Genomic DNA, 26,445 nt, shown 5'->3' with positions numbered 1-26,445 from the left:
TGAAAATGTTTTTGGGTAAAGGGGTATTTTTAGGGTTCAGGGTCAGTTTTCAGTTTTTGGGTAAAGGGGTATTTTTAGGGTTCAGGGTCAGTTTTCAGTTTTTGGGTAAAGGGGTATTTTTAGGGTTCAGGGTCAGTTTTCAGTTTTTGGGTAAAGGGGTATTTTTAGGGTTCAGGGTCAGTTTTCAGTTTTTGGGTAAAGGGGTATTTTTAGGGTTCAGGGTCAGTTTTTAGTTTTTGGGTAAAGGAGTATTTTTAGGGTTCAGGGTCAGTTTTTAGGTTTTTGGGTAAAGGGGTATTTTTTGGGTTCAGGGTCAGTTTTCAGTTTTTGGGTAAAGGGGTTTTTAAATATAATGAAATAATAGATTAATTAATGTTTTAAATAAATATAAATAGTGTAATAAATAATAGTTAATTAATTTTAATTAGTTAATTGAATAATAATTATGTCATTAATTATGTTAATTTTTTAATTAATTTTAGGTGTGTGTACAGGATTTTTTTAGTGAAAATGTTTTTGGGTAAAGGGGTATTTTTAGGGTTCAGGGTCAGTTTTGGGTTTTTGGGTAAAGGGGTATTTTAATTATATATATGTATTATTGTTGTTATATAAAGTAATGTGTAAAATTAATTTATATGTCCACATTTATTAAGTTTATAATTAAAAAGTGTAGTAAATTTGTTTGAAATAGTTATAAAATAAAAGTAATGTAATGTATTTTGTTAATAGTACTTATATTTATTTATTATTTAATGTAATTTTAATTATTTTAAAAAGTCGATATTTTTTACATCTATATTAATTACAACGATATTTTGGAGTCGATATTTATGTACTTACCTGTTTAAGTATAGGGTGTCGATATTTTTGTAAACAATATTTTTGCAACAATATTTATGTCAGCTATATTTTTGTTATCGATATTTTAACACCCTACCTGCATGAAGCTATTATGTTAAGAGAGATTTATGAGATGGATAGAAAGTGTACCATGGGATTGTTCATGCTGGTATCAAAAATGAAAATGTATAATATAATTGAATTATTGCTTTTCATTGAAGGGATTGATCTAATTTGCGTCTGGCATTTACATGTGGGGTTGTGATCAAACTTCAACTGTTTAAATTTATGAGATGCAATAAATATTAAGACTTCCTTCTCAATTGTAGATAAACATCTGTTTTGATTGCTTGAGAGACATGCTGTGCATGGGTACCAAACCAACAGTCAATAGCACATAAAGAGAGAGGAGAAGTGCAGGGCACCATACGCCCCTCCAGAGAATCAATTAAATCACAAAAACAGGTACAGCAGGGCCAGAGATTGAAAAGAGAAACATTGAAAATATGCTGTTTCCTAATATTCTAGGAACAATTAGGAATCCAGAGTTTGGACATCACATGATTTCTAATGTGCATCTGAGGAAAGTCATCCTTTATGGAAAATGAAACCTCACACAGATAATAGTGTCGTACTTCATCATCGGCATCCTCTTCCCACTCTGGTGAACAGTTAAACAGTTAGGCAATCAAACTATCCCGCTGCTTTTAATGGAAGTGGAACTCTGTAACTCTGTAAACTAATTTTTATAACCATTCGATAGAGCCATGCTTGAAGGTTTGGCACTTTAATGCAAGCTGTGATATTTTTAACTGAGGTTCTCTAAAGATTGCTTATTATTATGGATTTTGAATCTTTGATACAGTAACCAAAATACTCTAATACCTGCCTGAGTCTATTATTGAGTCTTGTTGATTCTTCCATTTAAACTGTGCTATTTTACTGATGCCTTAAATGCAATGTAGGGAGAATCAGTGAGCTCTGTCAGAACATCAAGTATTTCTTCTTTTGTTCTGTGTTGCTGTTGTAAAGTTTTTGGTCTGCATAAATATAGTCTGACTTATGTTCTTCAGGAGGTTTGGTCTTCCTGTTGCTTTTCTTTATTTTTACAGCACCATCTTGAGAGTGGTAACCTGATCTCAAATCTCTGAGTTATCTGTCAATTAATGGTCCTCATTGGACAGCTAACATGGTGTTTTTGCCACCTTAATTTCCACGCATCTTATCAGTGGTGAAAGGTTCATAAGAGTATCCTTCCCTCTGTGTTAACACCTTGGCTGCTAATGGTTTTCCCCTCCTGTGCTGATAGATCTAGAACCCTATAGTTTCATGACGAGCTCAGCTCGTCATCAGCACAGCTCAACCGTGCCTCATGACGAGCTGAGCTCGTCATGAGCATCGAAGGGGTTAAAAGGAAATGCTGCAGATTGTCTAATCGTTAAGGGCCCAGTACTGTTAGAGAAGTAAGGAGAGCGAGCGTATAATAAACTTTTACCATGCTTGCACTGCAACACCACATACCCAGCCACATGACCCTAATCTGTGAAATAAAAACGAATTAGTGGTCCCATCATATGTCTTGTTTTGGTTCTTATTAAGACCTTATGCCCCAGCCCAACTGGTAGGTGAAGGTGGAAATGACTGGCCCTCGATTCCAATGGCGGGAGGCAAGATGGCCGCCGAGGGTTGCAGAGAGTAAGCCGCACTCACCTCCTCTCCACTGCCAAGTTTTCTAATGGTGTAATAGAGTAACTGTGGAGCCTGGCTTGAGGACGTTGTATGCCTCTACTATACAGCACAGCGATATTCCCCCCTTGGGAACAGCGAAGAAATATCTTAACACGCGCAGCCCTGCGTATTAGGAGGAGAATAGCAGAAGTTGCTACACTGGTGTTAAAGTCCTGGTTTAAGATGCCTCCTCGCCTGCAACATGGACTCGAGGCTAAAGACGGCAAGGGTGGAAAATCGGCAGACACTGATACCCTCAAATGCCAAACAGCGAGAGAAAAAGAAAAAAGTAAGGCAGACTTGAAAGTTCCTATTCCTGCCTTAACTACTGCACAAAAAAATGCCTCTAGTCTTAAGAAGTTGACAGCAAAAAGAAACGGAGCGGACAATGCAGCACCTTTAAGAGATACAGGACTCGCTATCAAACCGAAAGCTAAGGAAAGCACGCTGCGGCAGCCTTCGGTAACCAAAAGTTTTGCAAATATTCCAGCGAGCAGCGGGCCCCCAGCAATCAAACCTGGAGTTCCTGTGGAGCTTAGCGCAGGAGCAGGAGCAGGAGCGGAGCCAGAAGCTGAAGCCGGCGTTGGAGCCGGTGTTCTCGGCGCGGATGCTGGAGCAGGGCTCGGAGCCGGTGTCGGGGTTGCTAGGCAACCTGAAAGAACAGCAGTAGCAGCAGGAAAGCCGTCTGCTGCAGTGCCTGCCGTCGCTCCATCTGGGTGCAGAGGCATTACAGATGCGGGTCTGGGGGCTGCCGAGGGTGAGTCTGGAGGCAACGCTGAGACTGTGGAGAAGCTAGGGTCAGAGACACATGATTTCAGGCAAACAGCAAAATTAAATATATGCAAAGGAGTGGGTAAAGAGCTTAAAGGCTCAATTGATAACCGGGCTTTGTATACTCAGTTACCGGATGAGACTCGAAGGTCTCCTATGCCGGCGCAAGGGCTGGGAGCTGAGTTGGAAACTGAGGTATCTGGGCAAAAGTTCAAGGACATAATGGAGGTTGTTGCAGCTGATGTGGTTGATGTGGATGCACTGTTGCCTAACCCTCTAACATGGGTGGAAACCATGGACCTAGTCGCAGAGAGCAGGGAAATCAAATCAGGAGGTGAATCTTCTACCTCCGCTGAGATTGGCATCGCTAGTGGTTCAGCTTCTGCAGAGAGATTTTATTCTGTCGATGAAGATACGCAGTCACAGTCTCAGCCCTCAGAGGGCATTAGTACTGATGAATCCACGGGTATTGACTCAGTTAGTAGTTCCCCAGCTAGGAAAACTTCACAGAAAAAACGCCTTTCTAAAAGGAAACCCTCCACAGCAAGCAGTACCACTGATCCTACTAAAAAGCTAGCTTGGGATTATTCCACTACTACCTTTTCATTTCTGGAGCAAGATAGCCCGGCAACATTGATTGGGGAACAAGGCTCTACTCAACCCTCTCAGCCTCCAGTTACGCTTGATCTTCTCTTTAACACCTTGAAATTAATGCAGTCTGAGGCTAGAGGGGAGAGTAGGAGGGCGAGACAGGAATCAAGAAAGATACAGAACAAACTTAGAACTATAAGTAAAAGGCAAGACGAGATGGTTGAGAGAGTCGCGCATGTAGAGGAAAGCACCAGTAAAGTGGAAGACGACTTAAGAGATCTGAAATCATACAAGGAAGAGCATCAAAAGGTGGCAGAGGACGTTAACTGGAAGTTGGAAGACTTTGAGAACAGGCAGCGTCGTAACAATGTCAGACTGTTAGGCGTGGAGGAATGTCTTGAAGGCGAGGACCCCAGACTGTTTGTTGTAAATTTGTTAAAGGGGGCTTTTCCGGAGTTATCTAGTTGGCAGTGGGAAAATGAAATTCAAAGAGCCCATCGTTTCCCATTTTTCCTTAAAAGGGGTCAGCCTCAGGCTGGAGCTCAGGGCGGGCGGCCAAGGGCTCTGTTAATTTTTGTAGGGAATTTTCTCCTTAGGCAGTTGATATTGGACAAAGCTAAGCCAGAGTCGAGACGCACCTATAACAATGTTACTTTTTTTGCAAGACCAGACTTTTGCCATGCCACAGTCGAACGTAGATGGAGGTTGAGGCAATTGATACCACATATACAGGCTCTGGGCTCAGAAGCTTATTTGTTATATCCCGCAAAATTGAAAATTGTGACTAAGGGCCAGTTTAAATTTTTCTTTATAGGGATTAAGGCGAAGGCTTACATGATGGAAGTTTTGGGATATAAGGAGAACAAATAATGGATTTATGTTTGATATGTTTGATATGCTGGACGGCGGTGGGGAGGAGCGGCGGCTGCTGCTTCCCTGGCGTCCACACATAGGTCATGTGTGACCTATTTGCCTGTAGGGGGGGAGGGGGGAGGGGTAGTGTGGGGGGGATCAGGGAGGTGGGAGGGAGAAGGGGGAAGAGGGAAAGAAAATGGCACACATCATACACAGTAAGACGCAGTTTGAGGCAGTTACAGGTTTTCTACAAATGGAGAAAGAAGGAAGCGGTGGGCTTGGCTAAGAGTTGGAAGTGGAAGGTGGTGCTAATCTTTGATGTCTTTTGATGGCTTGTCGAATTTTGTCATTTAATGTTTGCGGTCTTAATGATCTTCAGAAAAGGCTACGAGTATCAGCATTTTGCAAATCAATGTTCCCTGATCTGATTTGTCTACAGGAAACTCATGTGGAGGGAGGCAAGGGTTTTTTGCTAGAACAGGTTGGCTTTAAAGTCTTAGTACATACCAAACAAGCCTCCAAAACACGTGGGGTAGCGATTTTGGGGAGAGGGGCGGACTGCACAGTATTTAGGAGTAAAGAAGATATTTGGGGAAGGTGGGTGATTGCGGAAATAGGATTTAGAGGAGCTAGGTTCACACTGGTTTCAGTTTATGGCTCAACGTGCGATGAACCAGACATATTTCAATTTTTGGATCATGAAATCTCAACTTGGGTGGAACCAATTGTTTGTTGAGGATATTTTAATATCAGTTGACCGGCAAATATTGAGCTACAACTGAGTCATTCCTATACGGGGAGGAAGAAAAGGGTGCATAAGGCGATTGCAGATATGGCCTCGCATAATGCTCTCACAGATGTTTGGGCTAATTTGCACCCGCAGACAGATGGCGATACCTTTTTCTCTGCTCCTCATAATATAACAGTTAGGTTGGATTATTTTTTAATCTCCAATGTCTTGATTTCTAATACGCAGATTAAGAAGCTACCCCGTTTGGTCTCTGATCACAATCCACTGTTACTGTCAGTTAGTTTAAATGGGTTAGTTAGAAAGACATATAAATGGTCATTTGAGCGAGCTCTGTTACAAGATGAGGGTTATTGTAAGCATATGGAAAAGTGGATTAGTGAGTTTTGGCTTAACAATACGGGGAGCACTAGTAGTGGTTATATTTGGGATGCTTTCAAAACAGGCGTAAGGGGAGAGACAATTAGTTTTTCAACATACAGACGGAAAAAAGAAAGAGAAATGATCGATCAACAAGTTAATTCACTTTTGAATGCTGAGGCTGAATTAAGTAGGTTAATTATGAGGGGGCTCCCATTGGATCAACAATTGCTGGAAATTATGGTATTAAAAGCAGAAATAGCGGAAAGAATTACTAATAAGACAGCAGTTAATTATTTAGCAAAGAAGGAACAGGCCTGTGAGTTTAGTGAGCGGGTCGGTCATATCCTTGCTGTTAGGACCAGACAAAAAGTTAATGCAGGGGACATTAAAAATATAGTAGATGATTCAGGCAACTTGATCTTGGACTCTGCTGGTATAAGGAATGAATTTTGGAAGTTTTATTCCGGATTATATGATAGGGAAGCTGAGGTAGATATGGACAAAGTTAGGGATTATTTAGGAAACATTCAACTTAATAAATTAGATCTAGAGGAAAAAACTATATTAGACGCCTCCATAACATTAGAAGAACTGACACTAGCCCTATCAGATCTCCCATCCTCAAAAGCTGCAGGACCAGATCTGCTACTGATCGAATTTTACAAAACTTTTATTTCAGTTCTTAGAGTGGAGCTACTGGATACACTCATCCAAGCCCAGAGAGAAATTTCAATCCCAAAATCATGGGGCGGGACTGAAATCATAGTTATCCTGAAAAAAGGTAAACCCGCCACAGCTCCTGGGTCATATAGACCCATTGCTTTAATGAACGCTGATGTGAAGCTCTATTCTAAAATTCTGGCAACAAGGTTGTCAGCTGTCATAGAAAAATTAGTTACCCCAGTACAACACGGATTTATCCCGGGGAAGGGGACTACAGAACATGTCAGGTCCGTGATCACCTGTTTTGATGCTATGGAGGTTTCAGGCGGCCCTGTGGCAGCTTTATTTTTAGACGCCGAGAAGGCTTTTGACAGGGTCGCTTGGGAGTACTTATGGGAGCTAATGAGAACCTTTGGGTTCGGTGACAACTTTATAAGAGCAATTCAGGTTCTTTATAGGGATCCAACGGCTAGAATCAAAATTAATTGGGATTTAACTACGGCGGTGCAGATTAAAAGAGGAACAAGGCAAGGTTGCCCAAGCTCTCCCCTTTTATTCGCACTGTATATGGATCCGTATCTACGCAATCTTAATCTTAATCCTAGTATTCCCCCCATGTGCGTAAATGAGGTAGAAGTTAAAGTATTGGCATACGCAGACGATGTCGCGATAATTACCCCTGATCCTGTACTGGCAATTGGTGAGATAGAACAAGTGGCCCTAAATTTTGGCACTATTTCTGGTTATAAGCTTAATAGAGCCAAAACACAGATTATTAAAAACACAGTAGCTCAATGTAATGATCCACGAGTGGTCTCGGCAGCAGTCTATTTAGGGGTTGAAATTTCGCCTAATTTAGGGACAGTAGTTGAATGTAACATCTCCCCCTTACTGAGGAAAGTAAGTTCGGATTTGATGAGGATAAATAATCTTAGGCTTAAGTTAATGGGCCGCAATAACATTATTAAAATGCTTATACTTCCCAAATTTCTTTACTTTTTTCGTACAATTCCCCTTTTGTTTGAGTCAATTTGGTTTAACAAACTGGAGTCGATCCTTAATAAATTTATTTGGTCGTATGGGAAGACAAGACGGGCATACAAATTTATGACTCTGCCAAGGGACAGGGGAGGCTGGGGGGTTCCTGATTATAGGTTTTATTATTGGGCATCGGTATTGCATTACATTCAAGGTTTGATCGGAGCAAGTGAAGGGGATTTGAAAGTCAAAGCTGTCTCAACTACGATCTATTCAATTGTATTGGGTTCAGATACTGTAAATGCTTTCTTAAATTGTACTGATTCATCATACTATAAACGTACACGATTCAAGACAGTTGCTGCAGCTTATAATGTATGGTTAGCTGTTGCAAAAAATTGTGGATTAGAGAGATTTAACAGGTATACTTGATTTTATAGAAACAAGTCCCTACCCCCTTTAATTTTTTCTGACACCATTATGGCAGACTGGGACAGAAAAGGTATTAAAAAAATAGGAGATATGTTGGACTTAGATGGTAATATATCTCAATTTTCAGATTTGATGGCAAAATTTAACATAGCAAGATATAGCTTTTTTAAGTACTTGCAGATTAGGAGTTTTTTTACAAAGAAAAAAGGAGGTGTGGGAGGATTTAATACAAACAATATTATGGAAGCAATAGCGCAAAGCGGGGTGTGCTCCATTTGATATTTTTATGCCCAGTTGGCTGAATTGAAGAAGGGCGACACTGACAAATTTGGTAATAAATGGGCTGGAAAATTAGGGATATCGAGCCAGGTTTTTCTGAATTCCTTGGAGCTAGGTTGTTCAGTCTTTTATTCCGCCCCACTCCAATCCCAGCATTTCAAAACGCTGTATCAACTCTACCATACGCCAGATCGCATAGCACAGTGGGGTGCCACTACAGGGATTAATTGCTGGCGCTGTAATGCTCCGGCCGCAGATAGTATCCATATTTTTGCGCTATGTCCCAAATTAAGACCCTTATTGAAGGGTATTGAGGAATTTATGGCCCGTACACTTGCTTTGAATGTGACTTTAAGACCAACAGTAATTATGTTAGGAGTGAGGGGGTGCGAAGGTGACCACGGTGAATTTATATTTGTAGCGATGGCGGTCCTCAGGTTGTTGATTGCTAGAGTCTGGCTGGATCCCTTACCCCCGGCAGTACAACAATGGATTGCCTTATTACTAGGGACGTTCAACCTTGAAAAGGGTATATTTGGGAAACAAGGCAAAAGGGTAAAGAGGCTGGGAATTAAAATTTGGGAACCGGTACTTCGATGGAAGGAAAGGACAAATGCAAGTGTAGTCTGATGGATTAATATATTTGCAACGATTTATTAATAGTTTTTTTTCTTCTTTCTTCTTTCTTTTGTGTTGAAGGTTATGTTTAGTACTATATTGTTTTTCTTGATACTAACTTTGGTTTCGTATATGTACTACTATATGTATTAATTTTATTTGTATTCTGTGATATGTGTGTGCCAGAAAAATCTTTTGTTTTACAATAAAAATATTTAAAAAAAAAAAAGACCTTATGTACGTCTTTGTCTTTGAGATAAATGTAGAGTATTTTTATAGTGTTCTAAACAATTATGTGGATAATTATCTCTTGAATTAGAGTTATATCTTAGAGTTCTCTTTTGAATTTGTCGGGATTGTCGGAATTTTCAATGATAAGCTTAACGTTTTGAAGGTAAACTAGATCAATATAATAGGTATTTCAGTTGTAAATCAATCAATCTATCAATTCTGTATTTGACTTCAATGAGCCATTAAAGATTTACAATGTTCACAATCTCAAAATATACAATTCATTAATAAAAATATAATTCATTATATACACAAAAAGAAAAAAGATCATAATCAATGGACTTTACAGGAAGTCATCTGCACCTAACTAAACAAACAATATTCAGATATAGCAATTTCTTGTTCGAATGGCAGACTGCACAAAATTATTTCCATCCAAACAAGGTGTGTCAGGCAAAGGCTGTAGAGTAAAAACAAGTACAAGGCTACATTGCCTCACATTTGAAATACACAGTGTTGACAACAAATAGCATTTCTTTGGGACATTATGAAATTTGCAAACAAGTATAAAGTGCAATGTGCTCTGAGTAGACTGATTATCACAAGGGAAAAACAGAAGTTCCCGGTTCCAGAAACCACATTTCAGAAAAGCCACTAGGAAATGAGTAAGAAGGAGAGAATGGTCTCCATAATCCCTGATACTATAGAATGGGCTCTCAATGAGGGCTTACAACATCCTTGTGATGCCCTTATATTTTCACGAAATTTGAAAAACAGATCCTTTACTAGAAGTAGCACTACACAGTACAGTGACACCCAACTGGGGACAAGCCATTTTAATATAAGTTAACCATGGTATCCTCAATATATTATCCAGGGCTTGGCAGTCCTGCATTATTGAGATGTAAAACTGGCCTCTGGCTTTATGCAACTTGAGATCCATGAAAGAAGTGGATGTAATTGTATCAAATCCTCTATATAATAAATTCCCAATTCAGTATGAAAATGTCTGTAGGATATTAAGCGAGACGGCCTGTAGTCTTTGTACCCAAGAGATCTGCACCATACGCTGCCACAGATAAATATTTGATCTTGCATACTGTGGGCATTTCCCTGGCAGGCGTTTTGCCAAGTTTGGCTCCAAACCTGAAGACAACCTCTATTGCTGTATTAAATTATATCCATCTAATGCTGCATAGATGCCTTCAGCTTAACTGTGAATCCTAAAGTGTTTCGAATTTGTGAAAGTTTGAATACTCTCCACCACTATGCCATGGAAGTTATGGTGGTGACTTTTCACAGTTTTGGAGTAACAAGCCATAGCCCTTTCCATCAAATGACTCTCCAACTCATTAATATAAAAAAGTATATAAAATCCTGCCAAGACACATCCCTGGCTCCCCTGTTATTCCTAAATAGTTTGGTTACTCTCCATGTGATCCATGATGTACCTTGGCCGATACATCAAAGTGTGTCTGTCACTATAAACATGCTACAGGCTTTTCCACCCCCATTGACGACATAATGGGCAAGGGTATTAAGTGATTAATGCTGTTGAAAGCCCACCTCAGGTACATAAATGGAAGGTACATGGATCCATTTTTTGCGAATGTAAATTTTCGAATCAGTAAGTATAAACATAAACACTGATAGACTGTTTTCAGATATTAATAATACCAGTATTTCACCTCTGAAATAATTGAGTTACGCCCAGCCCAAGCTTCCATGCATGCACGCAAAATCCTACCCACACTCTTTACACTTGAACCTAGAAATGTAATATAGGGCAATAACACCTTGGGTCCCCTTTCCAGCTTTCCACCTTTAACAATTGATGTGGACCAAAACTAGACTCATATATTCTTAGCTACAGCCCTAAGAACATTAGTTGCAACTGGAAGCGGCAAAGAGGATTGGGAGGCAGGGGAGGCTGCACACAGGTGTGCCACCAATCACAATGTGGACACCAGTGAGATTCTGCGGGAGTGGCTGAAGGCTGTTCGGAAGGATTACCACGCGGTGGAGTGGCGGACCCAGGAGGAGCCCAGGTCTTTTTCTGGAGAAACTGGACCGAAGCACTCGACCAGTGACCGCTACGAACACCTCATGAAGCTCAAACAAGCCGCACTGGACTATGCCCAGCAGCAGTGGGCCGACTACATCTTGTTCACCGACACCGACAACATTCTCACCAATGAGCAAACCCTCCAGCTGCTGATGTCCAAAAACCGCTCCGTCATCGCCCCAATGCTGGAGTCCCAGACCTACTACTCCAACTTCTGGTACGGCATCACTCCACAGGATGGCCACCAGAGTACCAGTGTACAGTACAGTCCCCTGCCCAAGATGGCTTTCATAGTGGTCCCCTACATGTTGTTTTACTTCCCTGGGACAACAATTGGAAAGTGACAAGACCTTGAACCTACCCCCTAACGTGCCTCCACATCAGAACTTGGAACCTGCGGAACTTACTCCAGACTGTGGAGACCTAGCGATTTGGCTGATGCCCGGTAGAGCTACCATATAGCTAAAGAGGGGACGTCACCTAACCAGCCGGACCTTGGGCAGATTTTCCCCTCGTCTCTACGTCCTGTTTTTCTCCTACCCCTTTACCCTATCCCCTTACCCTTCCTGCTCCATTCACCTTATCCCCTATGTTCTTCAAATGCTTTTGTTGATACTTATGTAATTTTTAACTGATGTAATTTGCAACATTATTGTCCCCGATGTAAAGCGCTCTGATTCCATCGGGTCTAGCCAGCGCTATATAATAACTCATTAATTAAATCTGTTCCCATTTAGTACTCTTTCTCCCTTTGTCTACCTCCCCAGCTCCTAGCTCCTTTCCACTCTCCCCTGAATCTCTCACCTTGCCAGCTAGTCTGCCTAGCCCCCTGTCCTTTGTGCCCTTTGACTAAGCACTCCTTCTCCCCTTGGTGGGGAAAGATCCAATATTTATACTCTGTTGTCTCAGCGTATCCGCTGTGAGAGTCCACTGCGCCTAGGGAGCCACTCAGAGCTGAGGTATGGTATGGCACCCCTTGTCAAAGCACTCCCTCTCCCCTTTTTGGGGAAGGATCCAGTATATAGGACTTGGAGTCTCAGAGACCCCTCTGAGAGAGTCCACTGCGTAAAGGGAGCCTCCCGCAACAGAGATAGGGAAGCGCTACCCGTTCCCCTGGGATCACAGCTTACTGGACTTTGGATGTTGCTTTGACTCGTCTACTTGTTTGTGTCCCCGTCGCCCTTCCCCTCCTCTTTTCATGCGATGTCCTTCACCTTCCCCTCCTCTTTCCCGTCTTCATTACCTGTCTACTTCCCCAGCTCCTTCCCTCCTCCCCTGAATCTTCCCCTTGCCTGCTTTTCCCCTTACGTATTTGTGCTTATTGTTTATCTCGACCTTACAAGTAACTCTGTTGCCACGCTCTAATAACTGTGTAATCTTTGTAACGATGTAACCTGTAACTATGATCTGACGCTCATGTAAAGCGCTCTGATACCTCCGGTACTAGCCTGCGCTATATAAAACCTTTAAAATAAAAATAAATAAAACTGGAAGCAATTGATCTATATTATTTTTTAATGCAGTCATTGCGTCATCTGGGCCCGGTGCCTTACCACTGGGGCTCTTCTGAATTGCTAAATTGACTTCCTCAAACATTACACTCACTGAGCAGGAAGGAATATTGTTATAATGTTTACTGAATAAATAGACACATTTTAGAAAGATCAAACAGTATATGTAAGTAAACAATTTCAAATAAGCAATATCTAAAACATCCTACTAAATGCACTGCGATTGCTTTTGAAAAGCCTGTTTTATGAATAATACTAATCCGCAGATTTATTGCTGAAAATCCAGCAGTTAGGCTAGACCATACTCCCCTAGACACTAATGTTTGCTACATTTTCTTAGCCTGCCTACAGAACAGCCTCTGAATTCTACTGTGCATCTCCTAAAAAGCAGCACTTGAGATGTCAAGTGCTATTAATTTATAATTCATTAATTCAGCTGAAAATTGAGACTACGTCATGTTTGCTATGCAGTTTGAAACTCTGGCTAACCACAGTTGATAGACATAGCATATATGTGTCTGTCCCTCAGGTGAATCCATTCACACGCATACAACAATTTCGTCCCAGCTCACTCTCCATAGACAGCTGACACGCTCCATGTCAGTGTCCCATGATCCCTTGCAGCAAAACCACAAGACTCTTAGTGAAACCCAAGACCCGTAAGGCTGGAGGAGCTAGAGCCTAACACAATGGAAGAATCAGGGGGTCTGGGATAAAATAGACATTGGCATGTGACTGAAAGATAAAATAGAAAATATTTCACGAAAATGAAACGTGTTAAAAGGACATTGAGGTGAATATTGTAATGTCGTGTGCAAAAGCTTCAGGTAAAAGAATAATACCTTAAAGCAGAGTATGCTTTAAAATCAACCTCTCTTCCAAGCATGGGCTTTGCAAATTATTTCAAAATGAATATATTTAACCAAGAGATTGAAAAAAAGTATTCATCTGAAACTCTAAGACAAAGTGTGTTACATCTACTTACAAGGATGGCTGGCATTGCTATTTTCGTAATCCTGTCTGCGAACAGAAGTTCGTCCTGCCTAGATTGTACATTTTTTTCCCTTTTATATTCTAAATAAATTACTGTATTAGTTCCGTGCCCCTTTTCTTTTATCCAATACACAGTGTCGCTGAAACATATTCTAGTTATGGGGAGGAAGAATTGCCTTACTCGAAGAGGCGGCTTTCCTGACGCCCGCTGCCGACAGCTTCAATAGACATAAATGTAATACTATAATTATACAAGGGACCAGGCCACTGACCTTGGAAAGCAATATCTTGTCTCTATTGTCCCCTGCTTACAGCGTGTAGTCCACTTCAGGGGATGAAATTGCATCTTTTTTTTTGCTCTTATTGTCTCGACAATGAGGCAGTATTGGAAGCCAGTGAGGCGTGGCACTGTGGAGGTGTTCATATCTTGCCATAATTTAGCCATTTTATTTTATTTGATTTCATTAACACCTTCCTCTCGAGAGAGCACTGTCAAAAAGTCAGCCTCACTTGTAATCCATTGATTAGCTCTTAAGCCTCCCAAAGCCTTGTGTGGGAGGGTTGGTGATGTGTTTGGTGTTAGAACAGAACACATGCAGCTCCCTTGAATGTGCAATACTTTTATGTGGGAATCAGAAAGTCACATTTTATCACAAGTAATATAATGCAAAATTGACACCGATCTGAATAAATAGTACTCTGGATAAGGAACAGCAATCGCATTAAAGTGATTGTAACTAGAGTATGCAGAGGGCACACAGATTACATAGGGAACTCAGTTGGCGGCATAGGCTGTTGGTGGGTAATTGAGTATCATGGTCAACATCATTGTCAGAGGTGTTTTTTCCTTAGCACCAATCATCGACAGACATTTCAGCCACAGGCAATACCTGTCTTACCAGAAGGTGGCAAAAACGGTACGAGCCAAAGTATACACACAACACAAATCACGACTCACCCGAAATGCCCATGAACTGGACACAGCAGTTCGTAGGCAGATATTTCTCTATCTTCTGCCTGTTTTTCTAACTTAGTAGGCGGAAACAGATTCTTAAACTTTTGGAGAATTTCTACACTATTGGCTTACATTGGAATAGGCCGTACTGCCTGCTTCATTTTATGTCTCTCCTACTTACATCTTTAGCTATCTGATGTCGAAGACCTTATACAATACAATATGAGAATATTCTGAGAATGGGGTCAGCCCTTGCTCTTGATTGGATGGCTATCTTGTCTCTCTCATTTCCCTGATTCGTATTGGATGGTTTTCCTCACTAATTATTATATGTCCTGCCTCAGGAGCGTTCTTCTTGGCTGTATTCTGATTGGATGACTCGATCTCTTCCACTTTTGCGTTCAGGAAATTATTTTCTCCTTTTATTTCTTGGACTCCATGGAAGTGTCTGTGTTATCTGGCTCTCTCCTTCTGCTGCTTTCTTCTTCAAATCTTCTCCCTTATACCCTGTTGCTCTCCCAGTAGCAATCCCATTGCTTTTACATTTTTAACTCCGACCTCAATCCCTTATTGCTCCCTGCTCCCACTTACCCCTACTGCTCCCTGATCACCACTCCTTTCTTAACTCCTTTCCTAACATGAGCCTTTGTGCAACTTTTATTATTTTTTCATTTTCAGACCTAAGATAGATATCTGCCTTCTTGCAAAGTAAATAACAAAGCAACACTGCATCTTGCTGTGTGCATGCTTATATGTGGAAGTGCATGCCTGGGTATACATCAACACATTGGACCACTGTGACATCATAACATGTATGCGTGCATGTATCACTATGCATGCAAGCATCCACATCCACATCATAAAACTTTTCTTTTTTTTGACGATGCCATTCAGCATCGTCATAAAAGTGAGCTTTGGTTTTCTTTTTGCCGATGCGGAACAACATCAGCAAAGATTGCTTTGCTTTTGAAAGGTGAACCCAGTCAACTTTGTGAATGTTTTTTCCTTACAAAACCTGCTTACCCTAAGGACAATCATATCTCATGCCCTCATTTCAATTCAGGATTAATCTCTATTTGTGCAGAATTAAGAGTTATCACCCAAATAGCGATTGCGAATTTTACGGAAAAAAATGATACTCCCAATGCATTTTATTATTAGCAACATGGTGCAATATAGTGGGAAAATATAAGTAGCAAGCATGGAAATAGATGTAGAGGCAGGTTTCCCCATTCCACCTGTAAGACCACATACAGTAACTACCTACCCTGTAGTGTAGGTAATTTCAGGTGTGATATTACCTACTTGTTTTTTTTCCTCCACCACAGATACGGTGTGCCTCATTGTCAAAGCCATAGACAAAACTTAGGGGCACATGCATCATCCCGGCCTTTTGCGAATTCCAAATTGCGAAAAATAGGGAATCGCAATTTGGAATTCGCAAAATGGGATGCATGTATATTGTCCCAAAATATTTGTGATTCGGTAAAAATCGCAATTTTGACCGAATCGCAAATATTATGCGATTTCCAAAGTGCAAAATCGCTATTCCCATTGATTCCTATGGGCCAAAAGGCCCATAGGGATCAATGGGAAGGCTTTAACAAATTGCGATTTTCTTTTTTAGAATCGCAATTTGTTCATGCATTACATGGGTGCAGGGGGGCGGTCCAAAGGACCCCCCACTGCACCCCTGTAATGTATTTTTAAGTGCATGTTTCACACACACATGTCCTAAGGACATGTGTGTCTGTAACATTACACTTTAAAAAATGCATTTTTGTGCATATTTAAACATTTTCGCAAATTACCACGAGGTTCAACCTCGTGGTAATTTGCACTCCCTATTTTGAAATTCGCAAATTTCAAAACAATGATGCATTGCTTTTAAGGAATCGCAAAATTGCGATTCCTTAAAAGCAATCGCATTTTTGGAAATCGCTAAAAATAGCGATTTTCACAAAAATGCAGAATGCATCCCAAAAACGTATTTAGGAAGTGCAAACGGCCGAATTTACCGATTCGCACCGTTTGCACTTCCTAAATAGGTTGATGCATGTGCCCCTATGTGGGCTGCTCCTTCTATGTAATACATGCTGCGGCTAAAACACTATGGGGTATATTCACAAGAACGTGTGATAACAACCGCAAGGGTAGCATAACACAACTTTCAACATCGGAGCCCATCGCTTCAAAATAATCCAGTGTCAACGTGGAATTCACAAGGCAGTAGCATGCAATAGACACAGACAACGCAGCAAAAATCAGTGTGAAAATCTACACCGCGCCGCAAAAATGAGAAACGCGAATGCAAAAACATGCGATGAGGCCAATCGTGGTAAAACCAGCCACAGGCCTGCTAATCCCACGCGTCAGGTAGGAAAATGCACTATAAAAGAAAGAGAGAAAAAAAACATAAAATTCAAACTGCGTAGCAGCATGGATGCACCCGGACTGAGTACAGAGGACAAGCCGAACCCCACAAGCCCCACAGAGGACCAGCAAGGAACCCCATGCTCAGGGAAGAGCAAGGACAAGAGGAAGAGGAAGATGGGGTTTGGTCCGCAGGAAGACCGGGCCATCGTCACGGAGGTCACAGGACACTCCCACCAACTATTCGGCACCTCCACTGCGGCACTGGAAACCCAAACGGAAATATGGCAGGGCACTGTCAACAACATCAATGCAGTTGGAGTGGCGAGGAGGACACCGGAGGAGGTCAAGAGGCGCTGGCATGAAGTGCACTGCCAAACCAAGGAAAAGCTCGCCGCCAACGGGAAGGCAGCAAAGGCGACTGGAGATGGGAGTCCTGCGACACAGGAGGTGACTGATTAGCTGGAGTAAATGGTGGCCATAGTCAGCAGTGTGGAGACGGCGGCATGAATTGGGGGCCTGGACACAGCACAATACAACCTGACCCAACAGCAACAGGGTGAGTAGTGACCAGGGGCTGGCGGAGATAGGCACAATGGCACATATGCACAAATACGTGTAGTACACTGCACTCCCACAATGATCATGGAACATGCCACTGATAGCCTTGGCACACTGCAGCACACATAGAAATGCCAAGTAGGCCTACGTCCACAATGTGAACAAAGGGCCACCTCCAGATCACCAAATTTCATAATGCAGAACACACATAACAATCACAGAACAACAGCAATGTCGGCAATGAGGTACAAAGTGCAACACCAGCACCATACTACACGACTCACAAAAGGTCCTGTACGTGTGTAGTAACGGCCCACTCATATCTTGCATTACCTGACACTGTGTGATGACAAAGCATGGGTACTACCACACATACATCATGTAGTCAAACAAATACACTGACTGCCATCAAATAGCCAGCTACACCAAAAACAGCCACAATGTACATTGGCATGCAGTCAAGACGTATACATCAGCAAATCTCCAACATACATGTACGACTCTGTAACCCTGCATCTCCCCTTTCACATTGCAGAGGGAGAACCAACACCCCTTGCAGAGCAGACCAGACACATCTTCAGTGACTACGGAGAGGACACCCTGGTCTTCTGCACCAACACCCTCCAACGGATCGTAGAGAGCCTCCACACCCCATCCCCGGAAGCAGGGCAGGCCAGTTGCCCTGAGGTGAGCCCACCACCTGCCCAGATGACACTGCAGGAAACGCACACCACCATGGGTGTCTCCCAGCACCCCCGACCAATTTATGGAGTTCCAACAACATATGTGGTGTTGCCAGGTGCAGTTGGCTGACCAGCTGCAGGTGGGCTTTGAACTCATGGCAGCCAAACTCAATGCCATACGTGGGTGTCTGAGTCCCACCCGGGACTACGTACAGTCCCTATCGGACACCCCCTGTTCGCACCATGCTCCAGCACAGACCTTGGCTGACTTCGTGGGACAAACAAATGTAAATCGCTTACAAGGCATTCTGGGAAATGCAGTTCAAATGTTTGATAAAGAAGATATGGTGTTGTGATATAACAATACAATGAACTTCTGATATAAACTGAGCACTTTTATTTATTTAAAAATTCTTTGAAAAAATTCTAATAACTGTTGGGACCCATTGGGAACTTACGAGCCAGTGCCCGGGGGGGCATACCCCACATAATGGAGATGCAGCCGGGTTGAATTTATATACACTCAGGTTCAGAGAGTGATACCTTGGAGCACGGCACACCTTTATAAATTCGACACAGACTACCGCTGTGCGCACACTGTCATTCATACATCCACAATTATCTCACGATCTCCCACACTATACCCACATGTCCATGAGTTGAATGGGGCTGTGGGTAGGAGTGACCAAATCTGTAGCATCCAAGGAAAACTGCCCTACATCACATGTGACAACAGAACTGCACGTCACAAACCCACTAACACAAATCAGTGTAGCCACATTCCATTATGATGTATGGCAGTGATCCACATGGTATGGGGTTGCACACCATACTCACATTGTTGTAGTCACGTAAGTGCACATGTCGGCCAGCACCTATCCCTTGACAATGTCTGGCTCACAGAGGTTGAACTTGCAAAAGAGACAAACCACCATTACACATGCGTCAGTCAGTTCCTCCCTGTGTAGGGACAATGCTCATTGCCACACAGTTAGACACCAGTGGGGTGATATGGACTTTATTGGGATGTGCATGTCAGTACAGATGAGGCAACGGTCATAGCAGGCAGGGGCATGCTTATGACACTTACGCACAGCATGGGTACAAGTCGAGGTTCTGACATTATTTTTTAGAAATGGACAGAAAGCATCACGGATGGCAACACTCCCAGCCCACATTGACATGCTGGATGAGTTATGTGTTGTTTAGCCTCTGCCCTTTTCCCCGTGTGAGGGGGCATGACTCACTGCCCATGGGACCTGCAAGGTGCTCTGCCACCGGGGTGCGCCTTTTGTCTGCTCTGCTGACAATGCGCAGGTGAAAGGGTCCGACATGTTCACAAGTCGTTCCACAGTGCTGTGTGTGTGCTGTCCCCCTGCTGTGTGTCCGAACTGGCAATGTTGCCAAATGAAGGTGTGTTGCTATGACCATGGACCTACCTCACCTTGCACAGGTGTGTGTACACACGCGTTGTTACAGGAACATGCAACCAGGGATCGGACGATGGCAGATGTGTCCTCTGTTGTGGTGGGACATGTGAGCTATCCTCACGTAACAACATTTTGTTGGGACCTGTATTGTGGGTAACAGTCAGATGTGGCTGCAGGGACGTAGTTACTCATCCATGAATGCCCACGCAGTTTTATATGCAATGTGTTCCAATAGTACGTCATTGTTGTGTTCATGGAACACCAGGGCTAGCCAATCCATTAACTGGTCCGGGCAGGTGTGCAGGGCACACGCCGTTTCACCAATCCGCAATACAGCCCAATAGGGCAGCGCCTCTATGTGGTCACTGCACAAGAGGAATTGTGCAATCTCCAATGCACAACTGCCAATACCTACACAGGGTGTCAAGGCATCCCATGCATGGCTGTCTCAGTTACACTCCTGACCGTGTTCCAACAGGGGGCGCACACTCAAGTCATAGTACAATTCATCTACGGTTGTGTTAGATAGGCAGACTTCCATGGGACACGCAAATGTGCACAGTGGAACCAGGGCTGGACGCAGGTGATGTAGACAATGCGGAAGCTGTGCCAGTAACTTATCCACAGCAGTGCCAGTGGCACGGCTCCCAGTAAATGAAGCATGCATGCACGGTAGTGTCCGACGTGACGGGGGTTGTGCATGTGCCCTATATGGCCTGCCATTGCCTTGGTGCGTCTCGTGGAACTCGCACTCTTCTGTGCTGCAGCAGTTGTATGGAGGATATGCCACATCTCTGACCAATGGTTCGAATGTGTGTGCAACGTTGGGCAGCATGGGTTGCTGTTTCCATGTGAGTCAAGGCCATCCCATGCGGGGGTACCTCAGGCAGAGGCTTTGGTGTGTGGATTTGTCGGATAGTTTTTTTGCACAATGTGTGGTGTGGGAGCCATCTGCATCTGCCATGGCTTCTCTCTCAGGGTGTTCCAGGCGCGTTCTAGACCAAGGTCAGAGGTGCAGGTGTCCTCCTGCTTTCTGCATTGGGACAATGGAGCTTTCATCTCTGAGGTTTGTCTGAATACTACTTGCGGTTTCAGAATGTGATGTGGCTTTGTGGCTGCGATTGGGACACAGCCTTGGGCTCATGGTGTACGGATGGCTATACAAACACACGTTGGCATGTGGTGCCAGGTGCCTTTTAAGGCCTTGCACTGCTTGTGCAGTCTCACACCGTCTCTCTCCCTCGCTCTCTCCCTCTGTTTCCTTTCTTGGGAGCATGGCACACATTCTTCTGTTGTATTTTGTCTTCCAGGCTGTGTCCTATGGATTGTCCAGTGTGGATCTGCTAGGACTCCTCCGAATGGGTGTTTATTATTTTGTTTGTATGGTGTTTTGTGTTGGTGATTGCATTGCTGTATAACTTGTTCTCCATTTTCTTGCCGGGCATGTATCTTGATTTTCCTGTTTGGGCAACCTCAGACAATATATTTGTTTTGTGATTCGTGGTGTTGATGTGCAGTTTCTTAGTTCGGGTTTGGCGGTGGGCCCGGGGGGATGTTGCGGGCATAGGTGTAGTGTTGGTGGGTGTTGTGGCCCTCCTGGTTGTCCGTGCTGCATGTTCAGTTGCTCCATGGCATCTGTTTGTCTTCAGGTGTGGCTGTGGGCTATGCTCCCTTTCGAGGTGCAGACTGTGGTCCGACTTTGCACCAGTCAGAGCAGGTGTAAAATTCCTGCTGCTAATGCGGCCTATCACGTGTTTTGTGTTCTTATCGCCGATCTGTCTGGTCTCTGTGAATGTCGAGGTGTGGGGTTGTCGTGGCTTTGGTCACTTGAACGCCTACTCTGCATCTCGTTAGCGATAGTTGCTGGGGTCCTCTGTGGCGATGTTTTTTGCAGCTGCTATTGCGGGAAAAGTGGTGCTTTCGGCTGTTAGCACCAGCTTGTGAATGGTGGGGAAAATGTATCACGACTTTGGCTGCGATAAAGTGCAGTTAATTTGGCAATAGCTCCTTGTGAATATGCTCCAAGCTTTCCTGTCAAACCAATAAGGGAATACAGTTAACTGCATTTTACACCTAAAAAACATACAATTTGATTTAAATAATGGGTTGCCCAGATTAGATGCATACAAACAGAATTACGCATTTGCCCGTTTAATAATCTAAAATGTTCGAGCTGCCTATTGCTTTAATTGATAACATGTTTTTTTTTATACAATTCATTGAAAAACTATATTTAGGTATTGAAGAGGAAACGAGCACACACAGCTCTGTTTGACTGTTCCTATTCTGACCGAATAAACAGAACTATAGGAATGCAGCATGAGTTGTTTGCAGCATGGTAGCTTTAACCAATACTAAAGAAGGCATTAGAAGAATGAAGCAGTGGACCTCTCAAAATGCTATCTGAGAATGACCTTGTTTCTTTTCAGTCCCATTCCATTTCCCCAATGCCTGCAACACTGGCATGGTTCAGAAGATAGCATTGCCTATGAATGGTTTTTGGTCTGCAGAACGCACACCTCTCGAAAACATAACCTGCATACAATGCCCTTTATGAATGCATCTAGAATGAAAATGTCAAAGAGCCAAGGGATTTTGACACATTTCCGTTACTTGTTTCTAATCTAAAAGAGTTATTTGAGATTAGAAACATCAACCAGACGTTTTTATAGGCTCTTTTATGGTATTAACCGTAGTATACATGTGCTGATTTAGCCTGTTTAATATCCCCTGAACACAATGTACTTTTAAGGTGATTGAATTAAATATCCCACTTAAGGCCAAGAAATATGTTTGGATCACTGAGAATTAGGACACTTTGCGATTTTGCACACTTGATTGATATGTAGTTATCCAAAGAATTTGATGTTGTTTTTAAACTGTTCTCTTTTATGGCTGTATCCACTGCCGAACAAAGATTATTATTATTATTATTATTATCAAAGAGTTATTTAAAAAAGAGGTGTCTATTGAGAGTTATCTGCTGAAAGGAAGGACAAGATATGGCTCATTCTAATTACTCTTTGCATGTTACATTGAGTCTGATAGTGACTTTGTAGTTATGGTTAAGGCTTGTTAAATCATTATAAAAGCATTTTTTCTTTGGTATTAACTTTGACAATATTTCACGAACCTGAACTGAGATATTGCGCACAATTAATACATTTTCATATTCCATATATCTGCTGTACCACGGGCAAAACGTAAGGTTGAAATTCTGGAAGAAGAATAAATAAATACCTTCCATTTTAAGTTTCATATGATGTGTTGCCAGCAGACACAATAAAAACTGCTTAAGTGAATTATAGCAAACGTGGCATGAAATTAAAAGTTTACTTAGAATAGACGTTTTGTGGTTTTGCTGTATGTCGATTAAGTATTTTTTCAAAGATCTTTGAATTGGAATATGGAATTATGCAGACTTCAGCGTGTTAAACTCATAGCTATCTTGAATGAAAGTTGGCATTTATAGATGTGCCAATAGCTTTAGTGCTGTGAGATGAATCTGCACCCAAAGCGGGAAACATTCAGCAGGTTTAGTTTAGGTCTTAGGGTACAACGTTTCGTGCACGTCTGGCAAAGTGAAAGAATGGTGGTAAAATCGTGTTTATTCTTCAATAACGTTGGTGCTTTTTTATTTTTACAAATCCGTAGGTCGTTATACAGTTACCAAGTCGACCCAGTGCTGTTATAGCAAGATCAGTCAAGGGGAGGCATGAAAGAGGAGTTAAAAACTTTGATCTCGAGTAACCCTGGTGAGCTTGATACACTCGGATGAGATGTGTTACCCTCTTAGCACAGGGTCCTCAGTGGATCGGGCGAGTTAAATAATAATCTTCCGATATGTTAAGGATGTGGCCTTTTCTGGGATCGGGTCCAGTAGGCGCTGATCCTCATGTGGTCTATACTCTGGAAGATGCTCCCCTTCTCTGATGTGCCATCGGAGTGCGTGCCCTAACTGCATATATCTAAATCTTTCTGTGTCCACTAGCTGATATTCTTTCTGAAAGTCTTCAAATGAGATTTTTGCCAGGCCTCTCCATACATCTCCCAGGTGAACTATATCTAACAGTTTCCATTTTTAAAACCATGTAGTTTACCCACTTCCTGCAACATATGACTGTCCCAATAGCAGGGTTATTTCTGTCAAACTAGGAACTTAGTGGCCCTCTTCCATGCATTCAGCATTGCTTGCGTATGTGGGGGTGTGCGTTTGTCTCGGTTTTCTGGTACAGCGCACCTGGGTATCTCCTCTCCCCTATTACCAAGTGATCCACTCTGAACGCCTGGTCATCTCTCTCCGCAAAGATCTACTTATTGATTGTTATCAACTGCGATGCCCAGTAGTATTTTTTAAGATCTTGAATGGCGAGGCCTCCATCGTAGATGCCTCTCTGGAGTTTAGTTAGCGCTATTCTTGCTCCACCCCCATCCCACAGGAGTTTTCTCAATTCACTATCTACTGCACTAAAGACTCTGTCTGGGACCTTATATGGGGTATTTTGGAGAACATATAGCATATGCAGCGATGTCATCATTTTGAAGAGCACTGCTTCCCCCATCAAGGAGATTGGTAGGGTCCTCCAAAGCACCACGTCTCTTTTCAAATGTTCCAGTGGAGGCAACAAGTTATCCTCCAAGAATTCTGCTTCAGTTTTCGCTATAATAATGCCTAGATACTTGAATTTGTCTTTAAGTTGGAGTTTTATCTACCCAGTCAGCGTGGGCATTGGTCCATCAGTAAGTACGAAGAGGAGGGACTTGTCCGAATTAATTTTATACCCTGAATAGCCACCAAATAAATGGAAGATTTGCAATAGCCTGTTAACTGTAAAGTGAGGTCTTGTGGCATACAGTAGGACATCTTCTGCATGTAAATATATGTGTTCCTCCCAGTTACCGTCACCCATTATCCCAGTTAAAAATAGGTCTCCTCTTGCCCAGGCTGCGAGCGGCACCAGTGCCAACACAAAAGGCTGTATTTTAGTACTGTTTTTATTTATCTTTTATATTAATCAAATAGAACAAGCTCTGATAGATCTGGGTGCGAATGTCCCTAAAGTCGGAGGCCGTTCTATATTGGCTCTGCTTTATGCAGATGACACAGTCTTAATTGCCCAAACAGCCAAGGGACTACAGAAACCTCCGAACATTTTTATTGTTTTCTGAAAAGCCTTGACCGGACGACAAACTTCTCGAAGTCACATGTAATGAAGTTTGGTACACTCAACAAGAAATCTATGAAATACGTAGTAGCTGGACATCAGGCCAGTCAGGTAGACAAGTTTAGATATCTAGGGGTTCTATTAGATTCTGGTCTAAATTGGCACTCGCTCATAACTCAGAATGGTATGTCTTTTAGTAGAGTGGCGTTTAGCATTGGGGATTTTTCGCACCGGCTTTGGTTCCTTCACATACGATTGGTCTTGGAAATTTACAGGGCCAAGTGTGTCCCACTAGTGAGCTATGGAAGTAAAATATGGGGCTATGTTTGAGTTTCCACAATTCAAATACCAGTAAATAAATTTTAAGGGAACTCCTGGGAGTCCCACTAAGTGTATCCTGTGAAATCGACCATGAAGAACTGGGTTTAGGTTACATTGTTGACCAGCTCCAACTTTGTCCTTTAAAACTTTGGCATTCGATTTGGACAAAAAAGAAACTTGGTTTTAATAGATTAATATTGCAGGATAGTTTAAAAGTAGATAAGCCTTCTCTGATTCCGTGGTTGGCTTATTGCTCCCACAACTTGACAACCTTAGGGAGGCCTGATTTATATGCTAAACTTAGCAGCTTGGTTTGCTCGAATGGCAAATGGGTTGAAGCGGCCTTTACAGATAAGATGGCAGCAGACCGTGAAGATTTTGCAATATTGAAACACTCAGTGCGTTATGCGATCCTAGTGAAAACTGTCAGTAAATTAGAACCCTACCCGACTTGGAGCATGACACATCACCAGCGGCGCCTGTTGACATATTTTAGGCTGAACTTATTTCTTGACAAGTTCCTTTTAATCATTGCTATTTTAAGGATTCGAAATTGCCCTACTGTGATTGTGACAACACCTCGGTCAATGATACATTACATGTTGTTACAATTTGTCCAAAATACCATAACCTACGACACAAGTTTCTGCGACCAATTTTAAAACCAATGAATTTCACTTGTCAGGCTTGCTTTACTGTATTTTCAGTTTTTAAATTCACCTACAGTTTGCTTTTCTCTTGTGTGTTATCTCTAAGGGTTTTTAAGGTGAGTATGATTGTCGATGTCAATTTTTGCTCTTTTTTATTATTTTTTTTAATGATTTTATTTTTAAAAGCGAATAAATATTATGAACTGAACTGATAAGGGCTTATGCCCATTTCTAGAACACGGGTATTCAAGTTTTTTGGGTTGCCCTTTCAAGGATGAGAGTTTTTGGTTTCGCGACTAGTGCTGCAATATAGTGCCCCATGCCCCGTCTGGCTCTGTCCGATTTTGCCTTACTAGAATGAATTATTAAGCCCCAGTCAAAATACCTACGTTTTTCCAAGAATCTGATTATTCAATGGTTTCTGCACTTATTTTACATTTAGTGCTCTTAACAGAGTAAGACCAACTACCCCTCCTGTTACCTCCAATAGGTCCTAGACAGTGGGATTGTTAAGGGGTCTTCGGAGGCCATGCTCACCTTTCTCCACTAGTCTGATAACCTGCTTCCGAGTCCTGGCACAGTACTGGTTGGGGAATGAAGTTCACTTTACTCCTTAGGATTTTAGCGGCCAAGTAGCCCTC

The sequence above is a fragment of the Lissotriton vulgaris genome, chromosome 12, assembly GCF_964263255.1.
Source record: "Lissotriton vulgaris chromosome 12, aLisVul1.2, whole genome shotgun sequence".
Taxonomy (NCBI): Eukaryota; Metazoa; Chordata; class Amphibia; order Caudata; family Salamandridae; genus Lissotriton; species Lissotriton vulgaris.
Note: the sequence above shows the minus strand (reverse complement) of the source record.